The following is an 8,773-nucleotide window of genomic DNA, read 5'->3' as shown; positions in this document are numbered from 1 at the left end:
CGGGGCGGGCGCTGGCAGTGGGTGTGAATGGCAGCTCTGGAGCAGGCAGCGGTGCGAGTGCCAGGTGGGACCGCGGCTCAGGGAAGCAAAGAATTTTCAGTAACCACCAGAGGCTCGCCCCAGTGACAGCGACTGATGCCCTACCTTGGTCTGGTGCCCCCATTCACCTGTTCCACCATTCTGTCTCTGCCAGTGCCTGCCATGTTCCATGCTCTACCACCTGCCGCTGACGCCTGCTATGTTCCGTGCGCATCCCCTGGTGGTCAGTGCACGTCATAGCAACCGGTTGTTCGATTGTTCCACTGTTGGGTCTATTTGTATATTAGGGTTTTTCTATATAGATTGTTTTTCTGATGGAGTCAGATAGTTCTTGTAGAGCTCTTTCATTTTTGTTTATGCTGAAGTCTCTCTCTTTTTCCCTCTTTGTCATTTCTTATTTCCTATCTTTGATATCACTGATTCTTTTCTCCATCTGGTTGGCTCTGTTTTCTTTTCTCAGTAGTTTACTCTTAATTTCCTTAATTGCATGCTTCATTTCTAGGATTTCCGATTGGTTTTTTAAAGTTTCAAATCTTTTTGGTAAAATACTCATTTTGTTCATTGAATTGTTTTTTGAATGCATTGAACTGCCTGTCTGTATTTCTTGCATCTCATTGAGTATTTTTAGAACTGCAGTCTTGTAATCTCTGTCATTTATTTCACATATGTTTATGTGTTCCAGCTTGCTTTCTGGGGATTTTTCATTTTCTTTCTGATTATCCTCGTTACAGTGGTTATTGATGGTATTTTCTGCTGTCCTTTGCCTAGGCGATTATATCTGTCTATGTTAATGGCCATTGGCAGTTTCCTCTGAAGAGATCTTTCTCCTCTTTTCCAATAGATGGTGCTGAATTCTTTGATCTTCCAGTCTTGATCTCCACGTCTTCCATAAGGCAGTAATGCTGGGCTCCTTTGGATTGGGGTTTGTTTTGCCCTCACCATATTGGTGACCTCTGATCTTTGTGGGGTCCTGCCCCAAGCCCCCACGTGGGGATCTGGGAAACAGCAGCTCTATTGCACTAGCTCTTGGTTTACAGGTGATAGGCTCCTCAACCTGAGTCCAAGGGTAATGGGAGGTGAATTTTTAGGAGTACATGTCATGGCAGTGCTCTGTGGTTCTGTTTCTTTGTTTGAAACACCATTGCAGAACTGACAGTGGAGAGCCTCAGGGCAGAACCCTGTGCTCTGTTCCTTCAGGCTGAAGGAAGCGCTTGCTACTGCAGGCTTCCTCCTCTCTTCAGGCCATGATGTGAGCTCCAAGCTGTAGGGCTTTGCTATAGGTCCTTTGCACTTTCCTCCTTTCTCATTTCTCGTTTACTCTAAGTCAGGGGTCCCCAAACTATGACCCGCGGGCCACATGCAAATACAAATATTGTGTTTGTTCCCATTTTGTTTTTTTACTTCAAAATAAGATATGTGCAGTGTGCATAGGAATTTGTTCATAGTTTTTTTTAAAACTATAGTCCGGCCCTCCAACGGTCTGAGGGACAGTGAACTGGCCCCCTGTTTAAAAAGTTTGAGGACCCCTGGTCTAAGTTGTCCAGCTTTAGATGTTTCAGTGCACCGTTTCTCAGGCGTGCCTATGTATTGAACAGGTAATTCTTTGTTGAATAATAGTTGGTAAACTTGTTGAAATTTTAGGGGGAGAAGCCAAGGTTATTTCTCACGCCACCATTCCTCTGACATCCTAATTTATTTTAAGAGTGGGTGAAGTAGTTGTGAGGAACCATTTTTGTCTGTGGAAGTATGTTGAGCAAATAGATTTTAGTCACATTTTCTGGGTTTTTAAATTAATTATATTGGGCTTTTTTTATTCCAGAAATAATGTTTAATAATGTTTAGTGACCCATACTCATGACAAACTGTCATTTGGAATGACAACTGTATCCAATTACATTGAAAAATTATGCTGCCAAAATCTGAATAAATTGAAGATGACTTCTTAGAAAATATGAGGTCTAGACATTTACAATAGTGATTATAGTTCCAATGAGAGTGGTTGGGGTTTTGAACCAATATGATCTCATTTTACCTTAATTACCTCTTCAAATGTTCTGTCTCCCAATACAGTTAGAATTTGAGGTTCTGAGGGCTAGCATTTTTGTGAGTGCGGGGAGGTGGGGAGTTAGGAGGGACCAGCCCCCATATAGTCTCTTTAAATATGACAGAAAAACACCAATCCCAGGTTTATTGGGTTTTATAAGTTTACTCCTTCAGTTCCTATCTGCAGCACCCAATATTCCTTTGAAATACCAGATAGACCCACAGTGGCTGGCAGTAAATTTCAGAACTTCAGAATTTAAGTTCAGGTTCTCTGAGCATTCTGTGTTGCAGTGTCATTTATCCAAAATTGGTACCTCCCTGTAGTTGGGGAACTTTAAACATACCAGTGAAAAAAGCTTTTTCCCCTTCAAGAAAAAGGAAAATCACTCCTTAACACTCAGCAGGTATGGCTATGAGGTTTTTCCTCCTGTCCCATCTCTTCAGGTTTAGTTTTTGCAGTGGAAGAAGAGACACCAAAAATGCAACCTGAGTTACAAGAAACAGACAGGGATGGTTATAAAAGGGAGTGGCCAAAAGCAACTGAGATACTCCTTTACCTCCCAGATGGAATATATGTGCTTCACAGAAACACAACAGGTCCCCAAAATACAAAAGCTAGAATTTCAAAATCCATTCATCCAAGGGTGGTGAAAGGTAGGAAGGGGAAGTGGGAAGGTAAATAGCATGGGGAGAAAAAATATTCAGATCAGTCCAAGCACAGGGGCTGGCAAATGCTAGGAAAGACCTGCAGAAAAACTTGTCCTTTCAGACTCACAGGTGTTGAAAATCCACATATTGGTGTTAGGAAGGTTGTGTCTTACTGGCACGCACCAGAGACAAAAAATCCAATTCCTCAGAAGGGAATATGCAGAGGGCCCTTGGCAGAGTTGGTCCTGCCTTTCCTGGCAGGGGAGAGGAACAAGGAAAGAGCTGCAGAACCTCCTTCCAATCCCACTCATCTCCTCTGGATGGCAGATGACTCAGTGGCCTGAAGTAGCCTTCAGTTTGGCAGGAGATGAAAGTGGTGGAGGGAACTTCTCTGCAGAGGTTGAGGTACTCAGAGCAGAGTAGGTAGACCATCTTGTGAAAGTCTTTTGCTTAAGAGAACCACCAAGGAGATGAGGCACAACAAAGATAAGCTTTGCCAGGGGTCTTTGCTTCATTGGCACTGACAACAAATAAAGGAAAGAGGATAGAGAAGAGGCAGGCATTGATAATGCATGATGACTGCATTGCTGTGAGAACAAACTAAATCGTAAGTTAGTAAGGCCAATTCCTCTCTATGTTTGACAATTGCTGGTGCATTTCAATTCTTTTATTGAACCCTGATACTTAAATCAGTATAGTGAATTGAGAAAGGACATATGCAGGAGACTAACCAGCTGGAATGGAAAGAGACTCACAAACATCCCTTGGATGAGGAAAAGAGCCTGAAGCAGAAGGTTTGAAGAGCACGTCAACAATGATTTTGCTAACACTAGGGAATATGTGAGGTTTCCTCCCAGATACCTTGAATGCCAGGTCAGCTATATCTTGAAGTCAAATGGCATTCACAAACAGGGGGAACACTCAAAGAGCACTGAAAATTATTGTCAGGGAGAATTCCATCCGTGACCAAACATCTCCATGTAGAGACAGATTAGCAGTTACTGACTGAAGTACAGGAATAAACAATGAAACAAGAGGAGACTAAACCAGAATACCCCACCATTTTAAGCACAGCACTGGAGAAATTCTACCAAGAATATGTGGCTTCACTCTCTTGTTTCCTCTTTATACTCTCGACTCTCCTCTGTGCCAGGGTAGGACACTACCTGCCCTTTTTTGACACTGCTCCTCTTTTGCTGAACTCAAGCATCAAGATGGTACAAATTCCCCAAGTGGAGTCTTTGATTCCCCTGGGAAGGCTCTGGAGAAATGTTTGACACTGCCAGCCATCTCTTCACCTCCCAAACTACCAACTATATAGAGGAGAGAGAAGCATCCCAAGATCTTTCATTATGAAGAACCCGGCAGCTCCGTTGCTGGGCTCTGGTCTGGCCCCTCACCCACGGAGGGCCACTCCGATCCTCCTCACCCAACTGCGAGCTGACGCCTACATGGGCGATCCTAGGGCTGAGGCCACTGCGCCTGCACTGTGAGGGTTAGCATTTTAACATGAATTTTGGAGGTACACAGCAGGTCTTAAGTGAAAATAAGGATAAAATAAGTGGTGGTGATAAAACTATGAGATATATTTATAGTGTTCTACATAAATTTCCTTTAAAATTTACAGTTTTTCATTACATAAACCCCTGACTTTCTTAATTTGAATTATTTTATTCTTTTTCTTTCTTCTACTTTCTCCTTTACTCTCTCATGTTTTTATTCTCATACTAGAGGCCTGGTGCATGAAATTCATGCGTGTGTGTGTGTGTGTGTGTGTCCCTCAGCCGAGCCTGCACCCTCTCTAATCTGGAACCCCTCGAGGGATGTCCAACTGCCCGTTTAGGCCAGGTCCTGGTGGGATCGGGCCTAAACGGGCAGTCATGTATCCCTCTCACAATCCAGGACTGCTGGCTCCCAACTGTTCTCCTGCCTGCTTGCCTGATTTCCCCTAACCTCACCCCTGTTAGCCTGATTGACTCTTAACTGCTCCCCTGCTAAGCCGATTGCCCCTAACTGCCCTCCCCTGCAAGCCTGGTCTCCCCTAACTGCCCTCCCCTGCTGGCCTGGTCGCCCCTAACTGCCCTCCCCTGCCGGCCTGGTCACCCCTAACTGCCCTCCCCTGCCAGCCTGATCGCTCCCAACTGTCCTCCCCTGCAGGCCTGGTCGCCCCTAACTGCCCTCCCCTGCCGGCCTGGTCACCCCTAACTGCCCTCCCCTGCCAGCCTGATCGCTCCCAACTGTCCTCCCCTGCAGGCCTGGTCGCCCCTAACTGCCCTCCCCTGCAGGCCTGGTCTCCCCTAACTGCCCTCCCCTGCTGGCCATCTTGTGTCCACATGGGGGTGGACATCTTGTATGTTGGAGTGATGGTCAGTTCGCATATTACTCTTTTATTAGATAGGATGCCTTCATCTGTGCATCCAAAGGCATTATTTAATGGTGTCACTAAGCCCAAATAGTTTTGACTCTTTTTTTTTTTTTTTTTTTTTTTTTTTTTTTTAGCTAATTACAAGTGTTATTTTTATATCTGCTGCAATGTTGGTAGAAAATCAATGTCTTCACTCTCCCTCAATAATAACAATAAGGATAATAATAATGAACCTCTGTTTAGCTCATGAAGCACCAGGTAGCCATTGTGCTAAGTCAGCTATTTTCATCTGAAGACACACATAAACTAATTACTAAAATTCTGGGCACACCAAAAAATGTTCTAATTTTTGCTGATGTGACAAAAAATAGATATAATTTTTATTGATTTACAAAAATAAAAATAAAAATAAAAAGTAGTAGCTGCCTATTCTTTTTGCTCCAAAGTGACTTTTAAAAAAATCAAGTGCCTATATTTGTCTATAAGGATTTCTGATACCAAGAATTAATAAATCAGACACAACCTTATTATGCGCTGTGACCAATAAGATGTAACACTCTTATATGATCTCTATATTTATGGTTCAAATGAGGGCATTCATACCCGATGGCTGTTGTCATTTTTTTGGCAATCTAAGGAAAAAGAGGTTAGTGTTCCTGACCAATTAGTCAGATACTGGATATTTTAAAAATTCTGTGGCACACTGGTTGGAAATCTTTGTGCTAAGTTCTTTACATGCATTAAATCTCACCAGAGTCCTGTGAAGTTAGGTAGTGATGAGGAAACTAAGGATTATAGGTGTAAATAATATTTTCAAGATTTTATAGGTAATATGCATTGTTAGGTTTCAAACAGATGCAGGATTTGCTATGCTTATTGCCTCTATTTTAGAAATCTTAAGAATTTAATTTGCTGCTATCTTAAATTCTAACTATAGTCTCATTGAAATTAAGATAAGGAAATAGCATCACGTGTTCATAGCTTCTGTGGTAACTTTGCCAAGCATTTAGCACACTTAACTTTGGGTATTTAAATTTATTGAAGTTTTGATTCTTAAGCCCTTAGAAGTCTACTTACTAGACTTCTAAGGTAGTCATTCAGTATTTCCTCTCCACTTAGCATATAGCACAAAGTTCAGTGGCATGATTTATATTGCATGTCATCATCTGCCCCTTCCTCTCTGGTCACAGTTTATTTCGCCATAAGCTGTACATTCTCCTGTCATAATAAACTAGTATTTTTACTTTCAGGATTTTAACATACTCTTATGGCTCTGAGGTGCTGCACATGTTTTTTAGGGTTGTTTAGGAACTATACTATTGATCACCTATTGAGACAATATCTAATGTATGTTTGTGTGCGGTTTATTTTTATTTTTATTTTTTATTTTTGTCTCTGTACTATTCAGAGTGATAATGGGGCCCAAAAGATAATTACTGCTTCTGGACCAAAAAGGAGATATTCACAGGCTGATGTGGGCTACCTTCAAGAAAATCTGTACATACCTATTTGTGTCTGACCAAGTGTATTTTTATTTCTGTTTGTTTATTTATTTTGATTTTGGAGAGAAAGGGAGAGGGAGAGACAGAAACATCAATGTTGAGAGAGAATCATTGATTGATTGTCTCCTGCATGCCCCCCAGTGAGAATCCAGCCCACAATATGGGCATGTTCCCTGATTGGGAATCGAACTGTGACCTTTTGGTTCATAGGTTGACACTCAACAACTGAGCCGCACCAGCCAGGCTAAACAACTGTATTTTAAATGGGAGGCAACAGGAGAGGGGCAGGGTTGTGAAGGAAGAGCAGGGGAAGACCATTAACTAGGTTACCAGGTAGATAGACATTTGATCCCACCTCGGTCAAGGTAACACTGGAACATAGTAGAGATATTGGACTGGGAAAATGACTGTTGTGAGTAGCTTCTGAATGCTCCACAGCAGTGCCCAAAGTACAGGACTCATCATAGCAGTGTTCTAGGGATGACTTGCCTAGAAATCTAGCACTGTGTATTTGGAGAGTTGAGGTTGTCTATTAAGATTTTAGAGTATAGTTCAGCAACATTCTTGGATGATCTTAAATCCTAAAAAATTTCTAAATACCTAATGGAGAGGAGAAGGAGATTAATTTTAAACATTTATTTCTAGGTGGTGGTTGGGATCTCAAGTGTTCAAACCTAGTGATAGTATGCTGGGATGTAGTAGGATTGAAAAGATGATTCTTTTCTAAAAATTTCAAATTCTATTAAGAGACCAATATGTAAATTAAAAATTACTAAATATCCCTAGCCAGTTTGGCTCAGTTTTTAGAGCATCGGCCCTTGGACTGAAGGGTCTCTGGTTCAATTCTAGTCAAGGTCATGTACCTAGGTTGCAGGCTTGATCCCCAGCCCAGGTCAGGGTGTGTTCTGGTGGCAACCAATCAATGTTTCTCTCTCTCTGTTTCTTCCCCTCCCTTCTTCTCTCGTTCTAAAAAAAATGAATGGCAAAAAATATACTTGGGTGAAGATTAACAGCAAAAAATACACTAAATAGTGTGATCAGGCCTTTGTGGTTTCACTTGCTTGAATTCAAATCCTGGCACTGCTTTTTTTCTCTTGTGATCTAGAGTAAAAATATGTATTAGAATACGATATCACAAAGGAGATGATAAATTATTTGCAGGAGTCAGAAAAGATTTTCAGATGGAAGATTCTCTTGAGATTGGCCTTGAAGAGTGAGCAGAAGTTTATGGAGTAGGCAGGATGGAGCAAGGGCATTCTAGTACTGGAAGTTTGAATTGGTACAGTATATTTAAAATAGTATCTCCTTCTAGGAGTGTTTTTCTCTTTCAAAAAATCAGTACTTAGTCTTTAGGATTTAGCTTAAGCTTCTGTCATTTCCATTTTTTCTTGTATCCATTAGCACCTTGTAAATACATTAATCTCAACAATCTTAGGAGTCTCATTTTTGAAATGTATTGTGGTTTGCAAAACTGCAATTTGCAAAAACAAGGTCTCTAGACACTAAGGGGTAGGGAGAAGAAAAGAAATAAAAACAATGACTTAATCATGTATATATTTATATATAAGTACATAAAGAAAGTTCTGGAAACAGCTGTTACCAAAACAAACCAGAATCACTTGTTGCTTGTTTGCACCAAATATAATGTAACTAGAGGCCCAGTGCACGACATTCGTGCACTGGAGGGTATGGGGGTCCCTCAGCCTGACCTGCACCCTTTCCAATCTGGGAGCCATCAGGGGAGCCCTCTCCAATCTGGGATTTTCTGTCTGTCTTTGCAATCATATGAGCGAATTGTCTGAGACCCCAACTCAGTTTGGTTTGTTGCTCACAGAATAATAGAGGCATTTTTTTTTTCTTTGCTTCATTGGTGGAGATTTCCTGGAAGTTTTAAGATATCTTACCTTTAATTTTTCCTAGACACTCTGATTTTACTTATATCTCTCACCTTTGCTTTCCCTCCATCCCTCACCACAACAGTAGCTTGCTCCAGGCTTGCTTTGCTCTAGTTCAGTGGTTCTCAACCTTCTGGCCCATTAACTACAGTTCCTCATGTTGTGACCCAACAATAAAATTATTTTCGTTGCTACTTCATAACTGTAATGTTGCTACTGTAATGAATCACAATGTAAATATCTGATATGCAGGATGGTCTTAGGCGACACCTGTGAGTCCC

At 41.5% G+C, this 8,773-nt stretch overlaps 1 protein-coding gene and 1 pseudogene across 1 annotated transcript in view; one reads left to right on the top strand and one right to left on the bottom strand.

Moving 5' to 3' along the window:
• Positions 1-8,773, top strand: part of NBEA (neurobeachin) — a gene marked incomplete at its 3' end in the record, with an annotated part of 537,034 nt that overhangs the window by 13,865 nt on the left and 514,396 nt on the right. The gene's annotated exons all lie outside the window — the stretch shown is intronic.
• LOC102755025 overlaps positions 2,840-8,773 on the bottom strand; it is a 20,376-nt pseudogene continuing 14,442 nt past the window's right edge.

The sequence above is a fragment of the Myotis davidii genome, unplaced genomic scaffold (genome assembly GCF_000327345.1).
Source record: "Myotis davidii unplaced genomic scaffold, ASM32734v1 scaffold144, whole genome shotgun sequence".
NCBI lineage: Eukaryota > Metazoa > Chordata > Mammalia > Chiroptera > Vespertilionidae > Myotis > Myotis davidii.
The sequence above is the reverse complement of the archived record's forward strand: the minus strand, read 5'-3'. Positions and strand labels throughout refer to the sequence as shown.